Here is a 25,722-nt window from a genome sequence, read left to right as displayed (position 1 = left end):
CACACACTGAGACAATGGGGATGTTCTACTGGGAACTCACCAAGGCCAGCTGGCCTGGGTCTGGAAAAGCCTGGGATAAAACCGGACTCTCTGAACATTGCGGACAATGAGGACTACTGAGAACTCAAGAACAATGGCAATGGGTTTCTGATCCTACTGCACGCACTGGCTTTGTGGGAGCCTAGGCAGTTTGGATGCTCAACTTACTAGACCTGGATGGAGGTGGGGGTTCCTTGGACTTCCCACAGGACAGGGAACCCTGATTGCATTTCGGGCTGGGGGGGGCCTTAATTGGGGGTGGGGGAGGGAAATGGGAGGCGGTGGCGGGGAAGAGACACCAATCTTTAATAAATAAATATAAAAAAAAAGAAGAAACAAAAAACAAAAAAAAAAAAAGAAATTTGACCTTGAAGAAAAAATCAGTCTATAGTTCAGGAAAAGTCCATGCATAACTGGACCCTTAGCAATGAATTCAGCCCCTTATTTTTGCATAAATATCTCAAAAGTGCTGTGGAAAGTACCAGTAATGTCAATACTTTATAATATTTTATCAAATGTAAACAAAGAAGTATTTAAAAGCCATAACAGAGTTCTTACTTTCGTAAATGTTAGAAACTCTATGACAGCCAAACACTGTAGAAATAAACCAGTACTTCAGGAATGCATTAAATAATTTAATCTCAGCTACATTTGTGGTGTTCACAGTCAAAAGAAAAGAGGTATTGCCAAGCAGGTTCACTGCGCATAGCTATAAAACCCAGGGGAGAATCTAAAACAATCAGTAACGCACACCACAGTAAATGTACTTGAATAGCAATCACAGAAGTTGATTGACAAAGCAATTCTACCAGTCACAGAGAGCCAACAAGGGACATTATGCAACTAAGATTCATTATGAAATGGTAGATGAGGTCTCCTCTGCACATGCCTTTCTTGTTCTTATCGCTGCCAGAACCCCAAAGAAGAAGGTCTCATACCTCAGGTAAACCTAACCTATATGATAATGCATTGCAAGTTCACTTTTTTTCTAGAAGTCTGAAAACATAATTCAGGTTGCACTATTGTATTTCTCTTTGTCTCATGGAATTGAATTTCTAGCATATTTTGTCCTTATTCTGAGAAGAAATAACAATTTAGAAAGAAGTTTAACTCTTGGATCACGAAATAAATGTGAGAAATTTTGCTGCAAAAAATCAGTTTGAAGAGTCAACCATTCATTCTTGGATGAAGTCTCTTGGATGAGACTTATATAACCATTTCCCTCCTGAGAGTTATAGTTTCAAAGAAGACATAGACACCTGCTTCACCTAGTCACAACTAACTACATTAAGTGACCCTTCTAAGATTTAGTTAGGAGGGCCATTCAGAATGCTATTATTGCATTAATAAACAAGACAATAAATAATATACCAGTTAAAAATTTTAGTTGTGACATCCAAAAGTATATTAAATACGTAAAGTAAACAGTAGTAAGTTAAAGATAAATGAAGCAGGTGAGGGGAGATAGAGTAAGAAATATATCACTTGGTAATTTGACATAATTTTGACTTTCCAGGAATATTTTAGATATAGCCAGTATTAATGTAGGAAAGAAAAGAGTAGTTGAAATTATGCAATAGTGAGTCAGAAGAATACTAGGCAGAATGATGTTTTAGTTGGCAAAGGAAAGACATTCATATCAGAATGGTATGTTAGAGGTAGCCTAACTCACATTTTAAAGATGGACATTGGCATTTCAGTTCAGCTGGAGAGGCTTCTGCCATAATTCACATAAATAACCTCATTGATGCTCTATCCATTTGCTCCTATGATTTTGATTTTTCAGTGTTGAAGAGGTAGTGCTGGGATTAGGTGGGGTCTCTATGGACATTTATTAGCCATGAGTCCATGATAAATGGCTGAGGCATTCAGAGCTTATTTTACTCACCTGTGAAAAGATGGCAATAACCTGATCTATGGCATAGTACAGTGGTGTTAATTGGACACTTTGTCTTATATGACGCATTTCACAGGGTGCTAGGATCTCCAACACTCAGAGATTTGTAATTTTTAATGAGCATAATAATGGGAGTAATGATATGCCTTCTGTAATAGAATCCTCTGACATATGGATTTAGGTGTTCTTACTTCCATTCATACCTTCTTTTTTTTCTCCTTTCCATCTCAAATTACAGAGAATAATTTGACAGGCTTTATTGACTTCAACACAAAACATAAGTCTTCAGGTAGATAATTGTGTGAACAAATTTCTCTCTTTGGTAGTTATTTCTTTGCTTTAAAGTATCACCTCTTTTCCTGGCATAAAAATGGTTCACTGGTAGAAAAAGTGACTGCTTTCATAGTGTCATATCCACTACGCAGATAGCTCAAAGCTTTTGATTTTGTTATTTTTGCTCTCTCTGTAGCACTTTGACTCTGCCTTGAATACAGAAACTCCTGCACAACTTTCATTCAGACCAATGATGTTACTATGAAAGTGAACTTCATAACACTGTTCTGATCTTCTTAATAAACTATCAACATATGTTTAATATGTCAACAATACATTATTTGTATTGAGTACGTGTTTCTTTAAATCATTATATTTACTTGCTATGATAATAATTGCAATCACACCTACTGTTAATTTTTAATAAGATAACCACTCAAAATTTTCACCTTTATGTAAACTATCAAGTATCTAATTATTTTAGTGATAAATTAGCAAAAATTTGGATTATAACTGTTATGTTATTTTTCAAAAACCTCTTTTCATTCTTTGTGACATTTTATTTTAACATTACATATAAACTAAATTCACATCTCTTTCCAGAAGAAATGAGATTTTGACTTAAACCACATGGGTATGAAAGTAAGGTCAAGTTGGAGCCAAATCAATATAAAAGATGCCGATCTATTACATGAAAGTAGTGCTTGATATTTTCTACCTGGGTAATGGAATTGGCTTCCCTTGCTGACTGAGAAATCTCTATCTACTTATAATAAAGCCTCTAATTTACTGATTTTACGTTGAAGATAAATTAGATGTAAAACACACATAATTGGATTGAAATGATTGAAACCTTTTTTCTCCTTCTGGGAAAATAACAATCTTAAGCAAATAATACCTCTTCTTAAAATCAGTGAAAGTTTGAATAAAACATTAATTTTATCCAAGTAATCTTCAGTATTTTGATTTTAAAAATTCATCTTTGAAATACATATCAACATATATTTTATTCTCCTTGACAATCTTTTTGAGATATGCTATGGTTTTCCATTATTAGGGTGTTACCTTGCTAAAATAACTTCTCAGCATATTTTTACCACTATTAGAAGAGAAATATATTATATTAATAATCTGAAAGTCCATTTTGTGAGTAATTTTAATACTTTGAAAAAATCTATAAACATTGGATATTTTTATTCAATAGAAATGTATGAAAACAACTGGAAAGAGCAGTGAAATATAGTGAAAGAAGAATCTGTATAGTGTTTTATTTAAAAGATTTAAAGCAATAAAGAAGAAAATCAATTTCTAGACAGTAAACCATATTTAGTAGAATACATGAAAGTATTGACTTATTGCTATAGAGGTACTATAAGTGCATGTTTGATTTATTACCACCCAAATATGCTTAAATTATATTTGGACATACTTTTCAAATATGAAGAAGTTTTAATCAATTTATGTATTAAAATGAAAGATTTCCCAGGTAGATGTGTTATGCTACAGTCATTCTCTTCAGCTCCCAATATGCACCAAACTTACACCCACATTTAAAACTATGAATGATAATTTGCTAAGCCTGAGAGATTTCTAACAGGAAACAAATAAATTGCCAATACCAACCTCTAATATACAGATAAAAAATTTTGTAATTGGCTTGTGGAAAATGAGTCAACTTAAAATTTATTTCAAAGGTTAAGAATAAATTTAACTTTTTGCCTATTAAATAGTTTTTATTTCTTCATTGTTTTTTTGTTTGTTAATAGTTAGTTAGTGAGACATCTTATATAGCAAGACAGAGAGAGAGAGACAGAGAGAGAGAGAAAGAGAGAGAGAGAGAGAGAGAGAGAGAGAGAGAGAGAGTAAGAGAGGGAGGAGAGAGAGAGAACGTGCTATTCTTTTCATATTGACTTACTCTCGAAAAAGTTATCAAGATGCTAAAATAATCAATTCTTTCCAGAGCAGAATTCCCAATAACATACTCACATGCCAATATTCCCACTTTGAAAACTATACAATACATCTTAATATCAGAATATTGAGTACCTGCATATAAAAATCTGTGAACATGCTCAAATCATGTCAGAACCATAGAAACCATTTCTTTTCTGTATCCAGGATTATACTCTCCAATAATCTGGAAGCAAATCAACAGCAACATTTTAAATAAAAATGAAATTAATTTCTGAAAAAATGTACAACACACCGCAGGGTCATCAGTTTTACTTCTTCTTAGATATAATTGAAAAGTTCTGTACATAAAAAAATCAATTTGCCACAATAACCATAGGTTATTCTGCAGGATTGAACATTCCTAAGATCAACTAGGAAATCCTACTTGGACCACATTATGTTCTTACCAGGAACCCTCTCATATTTTCTTTTGTATTTAATATGTTGTGGACACCGTTTGACTGCAAGAACTAAATCTTAAACAGGTCGGCATTGCTTGGTAGAAAACAAAGTTTTCTCAATTTCAAATAGTTAGCCATCATGCATATAGAATGTTGCAGAGCCTTTTTCTTAATCATTATGAGCAGAGTCCCAAAGCTAGGAAAAGCACAGAGAATAAGGAATTTTAGAATATTTACCCCTAACTGGAAGATGTATATTACAGGGGCTCAATGATTATTGTGGAAAATGTAACATGAAAAAATAGTATAGGGTAATGCACTGGATGACTGTAAGGAAACAATGTTCTCTGAACACAAAGAATGGTAGTTTCACATAAGAACTATCAACTGTTGGGACAGCGTGTACAAGACCTGGGCAAGTTCAAGCAAGACCAAATCCTAGCATGGAGTTGGGTGTTGCTCATGAGCTTCTTCCTACACATTGATGTGGAGTTATTGACAATTGCTATTGCAAGAAAAAGGAGACAGTTTTTCTTTGTTTACAGCTTCTGGTAAGTCCACCATGCTACAGTGGAAGAGCATGTATCCAATTCTATTCGGTCAACACAAACTAGCAGTAGCCTGTAATGCTTGTGTGTCTTTGGGACCACAGAGAACTATAACTCCAAAATAAATTACCGTTTCCTGGGACTGAGCTTCTTATTTGGTTGACCTTTGATGTCTACTAGAATATTGTTGTACTATTATAAGATATCTCCATTTTAAGTGTTTTATGTATGTATATAGGTATATTTCTGGAAGCTACCGCAATATATGATTTCTATATGAGAATTTTCAAAAGTCTTTAGTTTTATGTACACGTATGAGTACCCAACCCTCTCCTACCCTGGTCTCTCCTCTTCTAACCTAGTTTATACCTTCCTATTCTACAATTCACATTGAACCACATATACTAGTGCATTTTATCTTGCCTGCGTTGAAAGTTCCCTCCACATGGTCTTCAGTAATTTACTGACCTCTATAGGTATTGCAAACAAAACACACTTATCTAAAGATTCAAAACTAACATCAGCAAATGGGAGGAAATGTCACATTTCCTTTATAGTCTGTACTATTTCATTCAAAAAATTGTACCCAGTTTTATACATTTACCTACTATTCTCACAATTTCATTTTGTATAATAACTGAATAATAGTTTATTATTTAAACGTTCCGCATGCTCAATATTATTTTTTAATTGATGGACATTTAGGCTGTTTCTATTTCCTAGCTATTGAGAATTAAACAGGAATGGACATGGGTGAATAATGTGATTTTATGTGCATTAATTTTGCCAAATTTTGTGTATGTGCACTACATGTGTATCTGACCAGAAAGAACATCAGATACTTTGGAACTAAGTTAAAGAAGTTGACAACTCCTGTGTGGATTCTCGGAATCAAACCCTGCTACTATAGAGTAACATCAAGTACTCCTTCTTACTGAAATATCTCTCTACTAGAGCATGTGGTATTTTTCAGTATTTTTAAAATTATTTTTAAGAATAAGATAAATACAGTGAAATACATATTAATTACAACTACTTTAAAGAAAATATGAACAAATTTTACTAATCAAAAATGAAACCAATACTATATAATGATTTTAACTGCATTATTTAAGACTGAGGTACAAAGAACAGGTAAAATACCAAAGTTATGGATAATCAATCTAGCCTTTAAACATTGGTTGGAGGATGTGCATTTATTATGAACACAGTAAATGAAAATTAATATCAAGTAGAATTAGAATCGAACTCCCAGATTAATAATCAGAACATATGATTAAATAACAACCTGATAAAATCTGCAAAATATTGACTAAAACTGAGAAGGATAATTAATAGTAAACACAGAAAATAGAAAATTACTGTTTTCTGCATATGTGCTAAATGCCAATTATTCCTTAAATCTCTCATTAAATGCAAAATGGGTCAGAGAATAAAATTACAGCAATAATGTGTCCAGCACTAGTTTTATTTTATTTTTTTTTCTGTATGGGAAGTACTTATATATTTATGTATCTCTGTGCTTCTCTTTACTTGTGTTTTGTTTTTTCCTAGTGTTCTTCTTTTATCATTTACTTATTCATAAGTGTACTAAATTACACATTTCACGATGATATTGCCATCAATGTGTGCCCTTTTACTTATTCATGTGCAACCCACAACAACCTGCTTTTCCTCCTTGGCCATTCCAAAGCATTAAATGCATCAGTTTTAAATGTAAGATAAACTTTAACTGGCAATGTCAAATTACATAAACAGAAAGAAGTATAATAGTGTATTGTGAAGCAAAATCAGAAAAAAAGAGTAGTGAAATAACATTTTATGAAATACAAAAGCATAAAATCAAAGAAAACAAAATCAAGTAATTATACTAACTATATAACAAATAAACAATGGAATAAAAACAAATTAGAAGTGTTAGAGAAATGGTTCAGCAAATTTGAGCACTGACTACTCTTCCAGAGGTCGTGATTCCTATCACCCCCATTCAGACTCATGACCATCTGAAACTTCATATGCAGAGGACCTGGTGTCCCTATGTGGCCTCCCTGGACACGAGGCACACATGACACACACAGACATATATGCAGGTAAAACACTTATGGACACATACTATTTTTTAAAAACGAAATTAAACTGATAATATGTATTATATATTTTACTGACGGTTTTTGCACAACTAAAATAAATTATTCACAAGATTTATAGGAGAAAGGAATGTGCACATGACAAAACATGAATAAGTAATGTGTCAATGTCTGGTGGTGGTCTCACAAGCCTTTAATCCAGCATTCTGGAAGCAGAGGCAAGCAGATTTCTGTGAGATCAAAGCCAGGCTGGTCTGCAAAGCAAGTTCCAGGACTGCCAGAACTGTTACACAGAGAAACCCTGTCTCAAGAAAACAAAAACAAACAAAACAAAATAAATAAACAAAAAAATGCAGAAACAAACAATAAAATCAAAAATGCTTTGGAATATAATACACATATATACGTGTATTTCTTAACAATAAGTTTGAAAATTGGGAAGAAATTGACTATTTCTGGCAAATTTCAGAATAACAGAACAGAAAAATGGCATAAAATGTAAACTGTCAATTTTCCAGTAAAAAGATAGTAAAATTAAACATAAACTTAAAGGCTTGAGAGCAAAATTTATTAAGAGTTATATAAAAGGTTAATAAACTATTTTTAAATAGGTCTTGGATAGAAATTATTTTTTTTTAAAAATAGTTAATTCTTTTGCCATCTCATGTTCACACTGTGTGATATTACATAAAACTCTATTTAAAACTCATCATATTTTTGGAAAATTCCCTTCATCTCATTAGTAATAATAAATATCAAGAGGAGATATAGTTGAAATAAAGATGTGTTGAAGATGCATTCTCCAACAAGAGAAGCTAGAGAAGAGAGTGAGAGAAATACCATCAAAATATACTATGTACAATCATGAATATTTCAAAAGAATAAATAAGACTTTAATAAATAAGAGTATACTCTATTGAGAAAGGGCAACTCGATGTTCAGTCAATACCCGAAATAAAAGAAAAAAAAAGCATCCTAAAATATAGAGTAAGAAGTCATTATAAGTAAACTACAGACATTGTTCATGGGTTATATATTATAAAATCAACAAGTCTTTTCTGTAATTAATTGGACAACAACACATTCCATGCCCACCACCCCACCCCCACAGTGTGAAAAAGCTTTCCTTGAAAAGATATAACATACACTTCTACTCACCCAAAATAAGGAGCCAATAACAGACTAAAGTATAGAAAACTGAAGTCCAATTGGATGCATCTGAAAATTTTGTTAGGGTTGTGGGTGAGGGGTTACTTATAGGAGCAGAAATGATTCAAACGCAGCTGCATCACCTAAAGCCTACCCCGCGTATGTAACAGCTCACAAAAAGCAGGAATGTGAAGCACACTGAACAGCCTACAAACAGTTCAACAGGTGCCTCAGGAGAATTAAACTTCTTTTTGGCAGTTGTCCTGGTTTCTGTTCCTTCTAGGCAGGTGCAGTGGTTTCAGAGTCTGCAGCTTGGCTTGTCTGAGACTGACTTTCTTACCCTTGGGAAGATAAGCCTAGAAAATGTGGTTAGTTTCTGGGATTTTCTGGATCTATTTTACATTGTTTCAAATCTTGGAGGAAAAGATAACACATCATGCCCTGACTTGCACCCATGCCTGCTGTTATGGTATACCTTCAATTGGAAGACTTTTTTTTTTTTACATAAATACTGTACTTATTTAATAGAAGATATAACTTTCCTTAAGTCTTTTCTGTAATTATCTTTAGAAAGTTTATCTCTTGAAAAAGCCCAGTCAATATCCTCAGAAAATAATTAAGTGTTGATAGATTTGAAATCCCATCGCAAACCTAGAAAATAGATCCAAGGATAAAATAAAGGTGAATGAACTTTCAAGAGCTGTATACAGGCATCCACATGGAACAGTGTATTACATTTAGAGTAGAATATTATATTTACATTCCTGAAAACCATATGAACTCATACTCTACGGTGTTATTACAACATTTCATGGGATAAGTGATATGAATTCTTGGGTGGGAGGCATGATATAGCCACAGACTATAAGGAGTTAGTGTAGTTAAATGAATAAATAAGTGGATTGCTTAGTTTTTGAGTTTTTTTTACTTTGTTTAATAAGTTACCTATTCTGAATATCTTTGCTATTAATTGGTTTCTGTGAGTTTTCTAGCAAAAGTTCATTTATATTGTTGAATAGAAAGGACATTGTACTTCCATTGTAATCCTTGATGTTTGCCCAATTCTAAAGCTTTAAGTGATAGGGTGAAATTTTTTTGACTGTGTTTGGGTGTTTTTTTGAGTAACGAGAAAAGCCTTGCATGATGTCAAAATCAAAAAGCTGAATGCTGGTTACATATATCCTCAAAACCACACTGAAGATAACATAGAAATACCTTAGAAAGAAAGCAAAAAATTTAATGTTCTTTTACATGCGCTGTATTTTCTCTCTTGGATTTTAATTACATAGCTCGATTATACTAATATGGTGTGGATATTCCATTCAAAATGTTTACCAAGAACACACTTGAAAGTTCTATGGTACAAACAGATTTTCTTCTCATTGTCTGACTCTTAATCTTGTGGATTTCACTATTTGAAATCTTCATATGAACTTTTAAAAAGACTTCACTATGCAAATTTTATAAGATGAAATCTTGATGTTTCCTGTGTTTGTTATTCCTTCTTCTACTTCTTTTGCATGAGACATTTATAATTGTTTATGCACTGTAGCTTGTTGAGCATGATTATAACTAAAGCATATTTCAGTTTATGGTAAATAGTAGTTTCAACCATGTACTCCAAATATGGGTAGCACTTATTAAATTAAATTATCAAGATCACGGTATTTTAAGCTACAATAAAGCACCAGATGATTCATTTTTATATTTATAGTAAAATTAAACAAGAGGGACCTATTTTTCTAGACTTTGGAAATAACTAAAATTTTGAAACATGTTCATACACACATACACACACGCACACACACAAGATTTTTGTTTTCTTCTGCCATGTAAGTACTATGAAATGTTTTCCTTATAACTTTCAGTTCCCATTGCAATATGTGGTAGTAAAAAAGATATTTTAGTTAAATATACATAATATATTACAATATATTATATTATAATTAATTAGTATATTCCTGTGCAGTGAGTAATATTATCTTTAATGAGATTATATTTTAAGTGTAATGAGCTGTGATGTGCAATGTGATAATCAGTGGCTAACACAATTGAAACGAAAAATAAATTTAAATATAATAAATATCTTAATTTTATGTTTCCACTTAAAATGTCTTTCAGTTGAGCCATAGAAGTATTGTATCTAGGATAAGTGTTGAAATTCAATTTCTGACATCTGTAGCAATGTGATGAACATCAAGGTTTCATATTCAAATATAAGATATATCTCATTGAAATTTCAAACCAAATAAATAAATATCCTTTTTTATATAATTTTATAAGTTTCTTTTGGACAGCATTATTAAACAGAATCATTACTTGACACTGGACAAAAAAAAAGAATTAAAAACAGATATTTTTTTCTCTCACACCAAACACCATGATTATAGTGTTTCCTCTGTCTATTTCTCCCTCTTCTCCCCATCTCTCCATCTATCCAGATCCACTCCCTTTATGTCTCTCATTAGAAAACAAACAAGGTTTATAAGAGATAATAATAAATTATAACATAACATAAGATAAAACAAAAACTTACACATTCACATTAGTCAAAACAAACAGAAGGAAAAGAGCATATGGTCAGCCACAATTATCAGAGAACGACTCATTCATACATTTAGAAGTCCCATAAAACCAGTAATTGGAAGTCATAATATGTACTCTGAGGACCTGTTGCAGACCCTTGTAGGCCGTGTGCTTGCTGTCTCAGTCTTCGTGAGTTCATATGAGCTTTAGTTAGGTTAATCAGGATGGCTCTAAATCTATTTTAAATAAGTAAAGGATATTTTTAATTTTAAAAAGGTTAAAACATTTTTCTTCATGTAGTCCTTATTATAGTAAAATCAGAATTATCATATACAATGACCCAATTAAAAAGTTTATGCTTCAACTGTGTTGGAATATTGTGGATCTGCTGTGATAGCTAGGTTCTGGTAGACATATTTCCCTGACTCTTACTGAGTTTTGTTCTTAGGCTAATATCTAGGGTTTCAGGTGATTATAGCTCTAGGTACTAATTTCTGAGTTTATCTAGGTTGGATGGGAGTTTTAATTCCTTGGTTCCTATACAAAGGCTTTTGCCCACCCTTTCAATTTTTTTCTTTTTTAAAATTTATTTATTTATTAAAAATTTCCACCTCCTCTCCCCCTCCCATTTCCCTTGCCCTCCCCCCACTCCTCCTCTCCAGTCCTAAGAGAAGTCAGGGTTCCCTGTCCTGTGGGAAGTCCAAGGCCCTCCCCACTCCATCCAGGTCTAGGAAGATGTGCATCCAAACAGAGTGGGCTCCCAAAAAGCCAGTACATGCAGTAGAATCATAACCTGGTGTCGTTATCATTGGCTTATCAGTCTGCCCTTCTTGTCAGCCACATTCCGAGAGTTGGGTTTGATCACAGGCTTGTTCAGTCCTGGTCCAGCTGGCCTTGTGGTCCTGAAACTCACACTGTAGACATACTGAATTTGACCTCAAGAGAGATTAACCAGCCTCTGCCTCCTGAAATTCTTGATTATTTTGTCTTGTTTGGCTGTCATCTTTTGGAGAATGCCTGCTCTTTTTCGGAAAGGAAATAGAGGGGGAGTGAATCTGGGAGCAAGGGGAGATGGGCAAGAGCTAAGAGAAACAGAGTGATGAGGGAAAGCTACAGTTGTGTTGTACTGTATGAGAGAAGAGGGAGGGAGAAAAATTAAAAAAAAAAATTTAGTCAAGAGGGAAAATACCTACATTATTAGGGAGAAAAATCCAAGAAAAAAAGACAAAAACCAACGTGTACACCATGTGTTTATTTGTAGAATATACAACTTTTCTCTATGAAAATATTATGCTGCTAATAGAGAAATTATAGTTCTGTGATTTTGAAGCAATCTCTTTGGTTTTAATGGTTTTTCATTACATTCTTGTATTATTTGTAATGACTACCAACTACTGGTAATTTCAAAACAGCTGTTGGGGATAATTGGTTTATTGTTATGAAGCAACTTTAAAATCCTAACTAGAACAAATACAATCCACCTTTTATTATTTGTCCTATAAACCATTTTATAAATTAGTTTCCTCATCTCAGCTTCATGCTTTTGTTTTAGGCGTAGAACAAATTCTAAGACTGCTTACACTGCCCGTAATTTCTGAGATACATGGAAGAAATGCCACTACCATTAAATTGTTTAGGAATTGCTGAGTACTGTTTGATGAGGGTGACTGACCTGGGTTTTAAAAATCTGAATAAAAATGTGGGGCATCCTTCTTCAGTGGATGACAAAGAACATCTTAGCATTCTGAGAATCGAGTGTAATTTGATATGGATTGAACCTGTGTGAAGCAAATTCCGGGAACAAAACTTACAATGAGAGCATAGCAAACTATCACCAACTTGCATTCCAGGAAACACATCTAGAACACTGTAAGGCAGTAGTGAACAGTATCTTGTGTGAATCCTGAAGTAAATTTTGGAAACGTTTCTTTTTCTTTGTTTGTTTGTTTGTTTTTTGAAATCTGATAATTCGAGTGGTGAACACAACATACAAATACTCTATTATGACATTTTCTCTTCAGCTTCATTGAATTACTGATGCGGTCATATATTTTTAATTTCAAAGCCCAATAATCATCTACTGTGGGACAATCGTCTTGTACCCTGTGACAGTTTCTCACTTGTATAGTTTCTCACTTGTATTAGCTTAATAAATTGCTGATTGGCCAGAAGCCAGGCAAGAATTATAGGTGGGGCGACTAGAATAGGAGAATGCTGGAAAGAGGAAAGGGTAGTCATCACCCAGGCTCAGAGGAAGAAGGATAAAAGGTACCAAACCATGTGGCTAACACAGGCAAGAATTATGGGTTAATTTAAGATGGAAGAGTTAATAAGAAGCCTGAACTACATAGTGGACAATGAGGACAACTGAGAACTCAAGAACAATGGCAATGGGTTTTTGATCCTACTGCACTTACTGGCTTTGTGGGAGCCTAGGAAGTTGGGATGCTCACTTTACTAGACCTGGATGGAGGTGGGTGGTCCTTGGACTTCCCACAGGTCAGGGAACCCTGATTGCTCTAAGGGCTGATGAGGGAGGGGGACTTGATGGGGGGAGGGTAGGGAAATGGGAGGCAGTGGCGGGGAGGAGGCAGAAATCTTTAATAAATAAATAAAATTAAAAAAAAAGAAGCTTGAACTAATAGCCCAACCAGTTTATAATTAATGCAGACCTCTGCGCATTTCTTTGAGACTGAATGGTTGCAGGACCAGGCAGGGCAGAAACCTCTGTCAACAATCATACAAATTTCTTTTATCACAGTATCTGTTAACAAGTATATTGATCTAAACCTCTAAAATAGTCACGGATATGAACTTAATTTTACAAAAATGTAAGGTAAATGATTTTCAAAAAATGCATTAATGAAGTATCACAAAGTCTTGCTTTGTTAATAATGGCTCAAAATTATATCTAATCACAATTTCTTGAGTGTTTTTACTGTTGTTATTAATGGATATTAATTAAGCTATAATTTGGTTTCCTAAGTACTAATCTTTTGATGAAAATACCATTAACAGTGCCTAATGATGAATCAATATGTGAAGTGAACCATTGCATCGCTTATTAAAAATAATCTGTACAGAGTTAAACAAACTGATGGAAATATATAATAAGCAATTTAAATTGCTAGGTACAAGTTTTCAAATAATTATACTCTTGAGAATTTTGGGTACATGTTGAATTGCTTAGCAAAACAATGAACCTATTACCTTTTCAAAAATATTTAAATAATTAAAAAATGATTTATTTTAACAGTATTGCTGCTTTATTACCTGAAGGACCAATACTTAATCCTTTGTGCTGTTCAGCAATTTTGATGGTATAATTATCAAATAGCAATTGTTAAATTTTTTTTTAATTTCTTTTACTCGAAAAGAAGAAAAAAAAACATAAACTAAAAACAAGTTTCCACCTCCTCCCAGCCTCCCATTTCCCTTCCCCTCCTCCCACCCTTCTCCTCCTCCTCCCACCCTTCTGCCCCTCCTCCCACCCTTCTCCCCCTCCCCCCACTCCTCTCCCCCTCCCTCTCCAGTCCACAGAGCAGTCCGGGTTCCCTGCCCTGTGTTAAGTCCTAGGTCCTCTCCGTCCATATCTAGGAAGGTGAACATCCAAACTGGCCAGGCTCCCACAAAGCCAGCACATTAAGTAGGATCAAAACCCCCTGCCATTGTCCTTGGTGTCTCATCAGCCCTCATTGTTCGCCATGTTCAGAGAGTCCGGTTTTATCCCATGCTTTTTCGGTCACAGTCCAGCTGGCCTTGGTGAGCTCCCCGTAGATCAGCTCCTCTGTCTCAGTGGGTGGATGCACGCCTCGTGGTCCCGAATTCTTTGCTCATGTTCTCCCTCCTTCTGCTCCTCCTTGGGACCTTGGGAGCTCAGTCCAGTGAAGCTAAGGAAGAAGGTGAACCGAAGGAAAAACATATAGTTGTCCTCTTCGCTAAGGGAAGTAGACCAAATTTCCGGGGAGAAAATGGGATCTTGGGGGGGGGTGGGATGGGGGTAAGGGGAGATGGGGAGAGAAAAGGTAGAAGGGAAGGAGGGGGGACCTGGGAAACGGGAGAATTGGGATAAAGGAAAGGTGGATAGGGGAGCACGAAACCACAATTCTTAGTTAAGGGAGCCACTTTAGGGTGGGTAAGCGACTTGACCCTAGAGGGGCTCCCTAGTGCCCAAGATGAGGTTCCCAGTTAGTTCCTTGGGCAGCTGAGGATTGGGAACCTGAAATGACCCTATCCTAGAGCAATACTGACGAATATCTTGCATATCATCATAGAATCTTCATCTGGTGATGGATAGAGATCGAGACAGTGACCCACACAGGAGCAATTGTTAAAATTTTTAAAGGCTCTTTTGATTCTTTTTGTCCAGCTCTTCTTGAATTGAGTTTCCTTCTGTGTTAACACTGGATGGACACCTGAAAAGTTCAAGTTCCAATATTACGTGAATAAAGACACCAAATAGTGGAAGGTGGGTTTAACAGCTTTAGTCACTGGCACTTCAAACAATACAGTATGGGGTTGCAGAATTCCCATCTGCATAAGTCACAGTGTCAATGCCAACACTCATAAAATGACACTGTAGGTAGCAGTGTAATATTTTTCAAATACTTCTGAAATACAAAGAAATAAATTTGATAACCACATATGTAATTTAGGTACATGATAAACTGAGCTATTCAATTTAGTGGCCATGGTTCTCAATATTCAAAATGAATATCAATATAAAATAACACTTATGCATTTTAATAGTGCCAGCTTAGATACACAAACACAAACCAAAATTCTAGAATTGACTGATGTTTTGAAAGTTTTATCTGTTAAATATTTTGGCAATATTGATGATCTAATCTTTTATATTTAACTATCATGTTTAATAGTTTTGTAACTTTTATTATACTTTTGTGTTGTAAATTCTCATTGACAAAGAGTCCATCTGAGCTGTTACAGGAGGCTCTGAGAAATTTTCTAATAACTGTAATTGAAAGCAAGCAGTACTTATTAATTGAAAATTGTTTATTTAAGTTAATAAACACTTATAGAGGACTTCTAATGGCTCCAGTATCATCTATATGCCTTGGTAACAACAGCTTGATTTTGTCTCATACTTCTTTTATTTTTTAGGAGTGATAAATAAGAATGCTGTAAATAAACTAAATAATTTCAGCTTAACAAAGTGGAAATATCTTCTGAACATGTGAAAACAGTTCCACTACAGGCCAAATGTGTGATGTGTTCAATCAGCATTAGAAAGAAAATAACAATGTCATTTTAAATTCTTTGTTCTGAAGTAGAATATTGTAGATTATTGTTTCATAAAAGAAGCAGCACAACCTACTTTAATGTGAAATCTATTTTAATTGACATTGAAATATCTATAAAATTATTTAAAGTGATAGTCTTAGTTGCCTCTTTCTCATGTGAACATGTCTTATGGTGCTTCAAGCATCTCACATGTAGGTTTAACATTAGCTGTTAGATACATGAGAAGACTGCCCTGGGAGCTTACCAATTTCCACTGGAGAAATGAGGGCTTCATCACGAATGTTTGAAGAATGGAACTGCAAACTTGTGTTACCTAAATAGATTAATGAACATTTGAAATTATTTAGTGAAGGTTTTCATTAAGACTACCATAAAAGCCAGATTCAAATCAACTAATAATTAGAATATTACTTTCTTCTAGTTTATGAAACTCTATAAGTGCTTACATACAAGTTTTATATGTTCTCTTATCTAATATTATCTTTGTTCTTATTTTAAATAAATATATTTCTTGTTTCTAAAGTGATAATAGAGTCATTTATTTTCACTTTGTCTCGATTCCAGGGAAATTGTCTACATAAACATTTTACTGTACTGCATTTATGTGCTCGTTTACATTATTTGGGTTATTTTTTGTTTAAAGTGACTTACTTTAGCTTTCACTTGATGAATATTTACATAAACATTACCATATCAGTAAGTGTTTGCTCATTCTCTTGTTTACAAAATATTTTTAGTGAAAGTTTCGTAAAAGGGAAAATTTTTAAATGAATTATACAACAAAGAGTAAAACTGTCTTTCGATAAGCATCTTTAAGTAATTAATATATACTTGTCTATAATGAAAAATAGGCATAATAAAGTTTGCTCAGTGTAACCCAAGTTATAATATTTATTTCTAGTTTTGTTGTTGTTGGTTTTATTTTATTGGTGTTGAAGTTCACACCAAGGGCCTGACACAAGGTAGGCATGTGATGAGCAGCTGAGTTACACTGCCAGCCTGGATACTTTCACTTTTTAAAATTTTGCAGAGCTGGTTGAGGAGATGGCTCAATGGGCAAGAATGCCTTCTGCACAAGAATGGTGACTTGAGTTGGTATAACCCAGTTCCGTGGTGGAAAACAAGTGTGGCCACTAATTCCTGTCATTTCACCACTCAGAGATTTGGGAGAAGACAGAAGGAAGCATCATGGGCTTGGCAGCTGGCCATCAGCCTACAAAAAACACCATGAGTTCCATGTTCAGTGAATGAGTCTGCCTCAAAACAGTAAGGTATACCATGATAGAGAATGTCACTATACACAAACATACTTCCCATGCATATACTCACACATGCACACACACACATGTGCACACACACACAACACACATGAACACACATGCACACAAATACACATGGACAGAATGCATCTCTTTCTCTGAAGACAAATACAATTCAGCCAGAATTCTGTACACAATAGCCTGAGATCTACTTTTGATTGCACAATAAATTTTGCTAGGAAGATAGAATCGTAATGTTTTTTTCTGTTGCTTTGAGAGACAAGCCTTACTCACCCCCTCCCTTGTCTAGCCCACTGATGCAAGCAAATCTTTCCTCCTCTTACAGCCTGCAAGCTCTCTCTCTTTTCTGTCTCACTACCTAAAAGGTATCTTCTCCTCTCCTCTTTTCTCCCTCTGTTTCTCTTTCTGTCTCTCTCTGCCCCTCTCTCTCCTTGTCCCCCTTCTCCTTCCCCTCTCTACTTTCCCCTTCCCTTCCATAACCCACTAAATAAGTACCCACTTTGACTGCATGGTGTGCCTACCCATCTTTGTCTCTCCCATGGGCTCCTTATAGGACTGGCTTACCCGCCAAATTCTCTCACCCACCTGCTGCCACACCTTGGGGAATTGAAGTTTTATTTTTACCATTATAGAAATACAAATAAAAATTAATCACCTTATAAATGTTGAAAACTAATTTGCTAACTCTACATAAGATTAAGCTGCCTTCTAACCATATATTTCTATACACACAATTGAACACAACACTTAGTCCTCATTGAAGAAGCTGCCCTCTACGCTGGATGATGGTTAACCAAATGAATCACTGGTGAAAATATTGAACAAGTATATGTGGAGGTCTCAGACATACATCTATATTTCATATGCTCCCCCCAAAATAGGGAAACATCACAGAAGAGATTTAGAAAGAGTATGAGGAACAAGATATCAGGAAGTAACCGTGTCTTCTGGTCATGACAGGACCTTTTAATCATGAACTAGCAACAGTGATACCAGTCAGTGTTCCAGCCTGAGAGGAGGTAGGGAAGGGATGTGGTACCAGAGGATGACCTACATTTAATTGGGTAGCTTTTTGACAGTTTGTGATTTATTGGGGAAGGAAATGTTATTTTCTTTATGGATGTTGTTCCTGGTAGATTAGCCACACTTCCGTTACTGGCACCACATGCATGAACATGTATGAAATATTAAACAAAGAGCATTCTTCAAAATCAAGAAGGAAAAGAAGAGGAGGATTGGGAGATTGGGGAGAGGGGGAAAGTATGGAAGAAGTAGAACAAAGAGGGAAAGGAGGAAAATAAGAGATGGGTCAGGATTGATAGCATCTACTGCTCTTACAACCTGAGTTCAGTTTCTAACATCCAACTTAGGCATCTTACAAACATCTATAATTCCAGTTTCAAGTGAACTCATATTTTCTGGCTTTGGGGAAGGCACCTATACATACCTGGCACACACGCACATGCACACACACACACACACTTACACTCACACTAATAAATAATAAAATAAAATATTTTTGAGAAGAACAGAGAAAAGAGAATTTTAATTTGAGAGGATAGTGAGTCTAGGGGCAGGGCAGGAGGAACTGGAGAGAAGTCTGAATATTTATATGATCAAATGAATTGCAAACATGTAGAAATTCCCAAAGGACAAACAAAAGATACCTTTAAAAGTTACATTGAAAATTTAAATGTAAACACATTGATAGTCTAAGTAACAGACATGTATATTTAGATGCCTGTCTCCACATCAAAAGCACTTCTAGGTATAATAGGGTACCTAGATAAAAAGAAACACAATGCCATTGAATTTCTTGATACTATGAAAATACTTATAATTTAGAAATACTTATTTTCATCAGTTTGTCTCTATTTCTCTACCAAAAATAGCTGTTCTACACATTTTCTTTTAGACAAAATTACAGACTAATGAAGGGTTGCAGCAGACACGCTGGTGGGTTTTTCCTGTGCATCAAAAGACCTGAAATCCAACACATTTGAAATCCTACATCTCCTTCTAGCCTGATAGATAGTTCCTTAACGTCTTTGTCTTTAGCCCTTTCCCTATTTAGCTCCATCCAGTAAACGATTATGGAATTATAACTGTCCTCCCCTTTCAACACACATTTTCTTTTCTTTTTTTTATTTAAATTTATTTATTTATTTATTAAGGATTTCTGCCTCGTCCCCGCAACCGCTTCCCATTTCCCTCCCCCTCCCCCGATCAAGCCCCCCTCCCTCATCTGCTCGAAGAGCAATCAGGGTTCCCTGACCTGTGGGAAGCCCAAGGACTGCCCACCTCTATCCAGGTCTCGTAAGGTGAGCATCCAAACTGCCTAGGCTCCCACAAAACCAGTACGTGCAGTAGGATCAAAAACCCACTGCAATTGTTCTTGAATTCTCAGTATTCCTCATTGTCCGCTATGTTCAGCTAGTCCGGATTTATCCCATGCTTTTTCAGACCTAGGCCAGCTGGCCTTGGTGAGATCCCAATAGAACATCCCCATTGTCTTAGTGTGTGGGTGCACCCCCCGTGGTCCTGAGTTCCTTGCTCGTGCTCCGTCTCCTTCTGCTCCTGATTTGGACCTTGAGATTTCTGTCCGGTGCTCCCATGTGGGTCTCTGTCTCTGTCTCCTTTCATCGCCTGATGAAGGTTAATATTCATGAGGATGCCTATGTGTTTGTCTTTGGATTCACCTTCTTATTTAGCTTCTCTAGGAACATGAATTATAAGCTCAATGTCCTTTATTTATGGCTAGAAACCAAATATGAGTGAGTACATCCCATGTTCCTCTTTTTGGGTCTGGCTTACCTCACTCAGGATAGTGTTTTCTATTTCCATCCATTTTGGGACTTCCTGAGGCTGAGAAGCTTCTGTAAAGCAAAGGACACTGTCACTAAGACAAAAAGGCAACCCACTGACTGGGAGAAGATCTTCACCAACCCGCAACTGACAAAGGTTTGAACTCCAAAATATATAAAGAACTCAAGAAACTAGACCGCAAAAGGCTAATCAACCCAATTATAAAATGGGGCACTGAGCTGATCAACACACATTTTCTTCATGCCTGAAAATAATGTTTAATTTTATTTTCCTGGAAATTCAGCCAGTATACAAAGATATAATCATACATTTTTTTTGGAACTTGATGAACAACAAATTATTAAAATTCTGTTTTCACCTTAAAAGAGTTATGATTTACTTAAATTTAATATAAATACTTTTCATGGAAGACCACTTGAAATTGGATAATCTATCAAAAGGGCTAATCTCTGTGGAAGATTTATTTTCTTTCTCTTAGAAGCCCTTAATTACTATACTTGAATTTTTCAGGTTTGATTTTACCAAGACTTATAGGATTGAACAAAACATATAATAAATTGAGCATTGTGCACAATGCAACCAATTTGTTCAAAAAATATGCTTTTCACTATAAGGCATTGACAAATACATTAAAAATCATTGGAACAGTCACGAATGCTAAGTGCTTATATTCTATATAAGTCCTAGTTTTATTCCAATTTCCTTCTTTTTCATTTTTGAGAGCATAGGAAATTATAATTAAGTAAAGAAGACCACACTGATAAAACTGTCAGCATGCTGCAACATTACTAAAACTTATACATGAACCTTAAAGATGACAAACATGCCAAGCACAGAAGATCTAGATCACCATAGATCATAAGATCACTGTGACTTCTCACTATGCATGATTTTTAAATATCCAAGGAAAGATAACAAAATAAAAGTTTTTATGGCCATTGGGTAACAAAAAGACCTGAAAAGGAAGAAGAAAGTAGGCAGAAAAATATAATTAGAACTAAATGCAAAAATTTTTTATAGGATTATATTTTTATTTGGATTCGTACACCACGTCTGGTCAAATAAAGAATTCAGTCTAATATGATTGCACCGTTGAATATTGTATAAATGTTATGATGATAAGAATATTCACAAACATATCCATCTTTAGTATAATGAATTTATTATGAAACCAGTTCTCTATCTTCTAAAGTTGGCAAGAACAGACAGTAATTGTTCATGAACTCAAGTACAAATATTTTTTTGCAACATAGCAACAAATTAATTTAAGCAATACCCAAGGTAGTGAAACAACAGTGTCAAATGAGGTTTATCCATTTGATTGGCATAACAACATTGCATGATCAATTAAACTATTTCATTAAATTGACAAAATAAGGAATAAAATACGCAATCGATTCAATCAGTAAAGAAATTCCATATTTGTCTCTTTTCAGATAAAAATTTTGAGCAAAGTAGGAATAGAAGATAACTATATTAACTTTCCAAAAAACATCTACCAAAGTTCTACAGCTAAAAGCTTGTAGAACACTTATTCCATGAGAGCACATGTTTGCCCTCCCATCTTTTAGTTAATAATTTACCAGTAGAAACTCAAAGAAGAAAAATAACCAGAATACTCTGTATAGACTGTGGAGACATTGAAAATTCTAAATTTCTGCACTAATTTTTTACAACATAGAAAGTAAGCTGAATTTATTTTTTGACATACTGTCTCATGCATTATCTTAAAATGTTTATCTGAAATATATACTTATAAGTGACTTTTCTTACCAATTTAGTATAGTAAATATTTGAGGAATTACTATACAAATGCTGTGTATTGACTCATTTGGTAGAATGAATGCCTAAAATAAACAGCCCCAATTTTGACCTTCAAGACCTCATATACAAGGCATGATGATGCACCCCTGTTACCCAAACACTTGAGAAGTAGAGACAGGGTGATAAGAAGATTAAGTTAATTCACACATGCAGTAGTTAAGCTCAAGTCCAAGTTATCATTGCCTTAAAATTTAAAGAAACTCTGTTAACACTTAGATGATAAAGAATGATTAACTTGAATAAAAAGGATCAGACAATATTATTTCATGGCACTTCCACTGTTTTACACAGGTATTGGGTAAATATGAAGTATTTTTTGAGAGATAGAACATTTACATAATTGTGATTTTTGGCAGTATGTATGATTTCACACAGCTAAATATCCCCAGTGACCTTTATTGACTAAGCATTTCAGCACAGCACATGGAGATTATTTAGATATACATGCAATATATAATCTGGAAATTAAAGTTTCCAGCTTGATACTGGGGTACTTTGCTGTAGTTATGTTTGTAAATAACGTTATGAAGTATGTGTAAAAGCTCAGTACCTGCTCACATTGTAACATGATCCTCTAAAGTTCCTTTATTCACATTGTGGATTGCATCTGTATTTTATTCCAATGGTGATATAAATATCTTGGCTGTCTGAGTCACTTATCTTTATTTTATTTTATACATATTTTGTATTTATTTATTTAATTTTAAAACAACCGTTTTCGTTTTACATACCAATCAGAGTTCTCTCTTCCCTTCCCTTGCTCCTCTACCTTCCAACCAACCCATTCCCCATTCATTCTTCAGAGAAGGTGAGGCTTCCCATGGGAAGTCAACAAAGTCTGGCTCTTCCCTCTACATATAGGCTGAGTAAGGTATCATTCCAAATAGAATGGGCTCCAGGAAGCCAGTTCAAGCACTAGGGATAAATTCTGGTCCCATTGCCAGTGGCACCGCAGATTGCCCCAGCCACACATCAAGCACTCACATTTAGAGGGCCTATTTTGGGCCTATGCAGTTTGGTGAAAAGTCGGTTCAGAATCAGTGAGATCCCACTAGCTCACATCAGCTGTTTATGTGGGATCCCCATCATGGTCTTGATCCCTTAGCTCCTCCCTCCCTTTGACTGTAGTCTGGGAATTCAGTCCAATGCTAGCTGTGAATCTGTTTATCCAGCTGTTCATTTTGAGAGGCAAGGCTATGTTTATCCTTTTTAGGAATGTTGACAGAGGTTTCTGTCCCACCTAAACCTGCAGCAGTTCAGTCCCAAAGACACACACAGAAGTCTACATTAATTATAAACTGGTTGGCCTATTAGTTCAGGCTTCATATTAACTCTTACATCCTACATTAACCCAGAGTTCTTGTTTGTGTCAGCCATGTGACTTGGTACCTTTTATCAGCAAGGCATTCTCATCTTGCTTCCTCTGTTTCTGGGTGACAACTGTAGACTGAGCCTTTCCTCTTCCCAGCATTCTCCTATTCTTGTCATCCCGACAATACATCTTGCTTGGTTGCCCCATCTATACTTCCTGCCTGTCTCACAGCATGGAATGACTCTCTCTCTCTCTCTCTCTCTCTCTCTCTCTCTCGTTTTTTTCCATTTATTTATTCATTTATTTATTAATTTTTCTCTCACTTAATACATCTGACAACAGCCTCCCCTTTGTTCACTCCTCCAGTTCTCCTTCCATCATTCCCTTTCACCCAGATTCCCTGTTTCTGTTTTCTTTCAGGAAATAAAAAAGGCCTATTTCAATATTATGTTTAGGCTTTTTAAAAATGATTATACCCTTTTCATGTTAAATTGTTTTAAAGTAAAATTTGAGAAAGCATTTCCAATTTAAAAAGTAAGAGTTGTTTCCATTTTTTTATATGAAGTCTGAGAAACTCCAGTTTTTTCTATGACTGAGGAGAGATGAAATTCTCTTTCTTGGTAAACATTAAAACATTTGTTTGATAGCTCACTTTAAAACCCTGGCTTTTAATACCTGAAAATCCACTGTGATGCAAGTTTCATCCTAAGTTGGTTTCTGAACTGCACAATGATAACTTTATGGAGGAAATGTCTACAAACAGTGCAGTCTCAGGAGTGCTGCAGAGCTCCATCTGTTTGAAGACTGTCAGCTTCGCCTTAATGCAGCTCATAAAATTCCTAGAACAGAAGATTCCTTTTAAAAATTAACTTCCATGAATGTATTGATTTGGAAAATGTAATTCTAAAGATCTGATCATAAGAAAATTAAATTGAAGCAATTCAGGAAATAGTCTACAGTGCATGTTTTATTATCCCATAATTTGTTTTCAATACAAAGGCATTGTGTTTGAATAGAGAGAATCTGGACTCATAATAATCTGATTGCAATGCTTTTGAGGAATAGTAATTGTAAAGTAGTAACTATTGAAGATTTATGCAATATTCACTCACATTTATGCCATATGAGGCAGGAAGAAAGATTCACTCGTAATGAGCATTCCCCTAGACTGAATGAAATTAGTGAGGTGTTTTTCATGCTTATGTGAAAACTAAAATTTGCTGTCTTTGGAAGAATGAAGATTCCCTCTTGTTTGGAAGAGGTAAACTGGCTGACCCTACTAAATCTGATTTTATTTTCTCTGCTTGGAATGGTAGCAACCTTATAGTATGGGTTATCTATCCATACATTCATTTTGAAGTAAAACAAAACTCTGTAAATCTGCACATACAATGTTGATTTTGATGCTATTAATGTTTGGGTTATCTATCCTTACATTCATTTTGAAGTAAAAAAAAAAACTCTGTAAATCTGCACATACAATGTTGATTTTGATGCTATTAATGTTTGTGATAAGTCTTTAGATTTTAAAAAGAATTGCTGCTTTAAGAAAGTTATTTACATTTCCACAGATCATATGATTTATTTTCTGAAATGATTTCAAACAAAATTTAGTATGCAGTTCTAAACCTGAGAAAATAATGTCAGAAGAATATATGTGATGTGTTTAAAATCATAAAGCAAATTAATGTACATAGTTTAATGATTAGAAGTTATGAATTCAAATTTTATCAAAAACTTTCAACAATGCAATGCTGTTTCCCAACATAATGATTTAAGAGGCTCTTGGAACAACTACGAAATATAAGTCATATTGAAGAGAACAGTTTTGTAATCAGTTTCAATATCAATAAGGATCAAGGAAGTTATTAATTTGAAAGAGAATCTAGCTGGATGTCAAATTATTTTATTTATGTATGTTTGTTCTTATTTATTAAGCATTTATTTAGTTTGTGTGTTTGTGTAATACATGTATGTGTTCACTGTGTGCATAGGTACACAAGTATATATGTGTTCTTGCATATATTTGGCATATACCTTCCTAGAAATCAATGATTTTCTTCTATTGCTCTCTATAATTTTTTTTTCTGAGACAGGTGTTGATAAACAGAAAGGGTATAGATATGATAAGTATAGATAGATAGGAAATGTTAGGTAACTGAACCCAGTGCTCACTGACTGGCTAGCCAGTAAGCTCTGAGAATTGCCCTGACGCCAACTGCCTTTCTCTGTCTTGCACATAAATAGAGGCACATGACTGTCACTGGCATTGTGGTTTTGATTTTTGTTTTGTTAGTTTTTTGTTTTCATACCCCCTATCAGTTATCAAATTCTGAACTGAGTCA

Source organism: Microtus oregoni, unplaced genomic scaffold (genome assembly GCF_018167655.1).
Source record: "Microtus oregoni isolate MIOR12 unplaced genomic scaffold, Mior012 000003F_ref0000135, whole genome shotgun sequence".
Classification (NCBI taxonomy): domain Eukaryota; kingdom Metazoa; phylum Chordata; class Mammalia; order Rodentia; family Cricetidae; genus Microtus; species Microtus oregoni.
Note: the sequence above shows the minus strand (reverse complement) of the source record.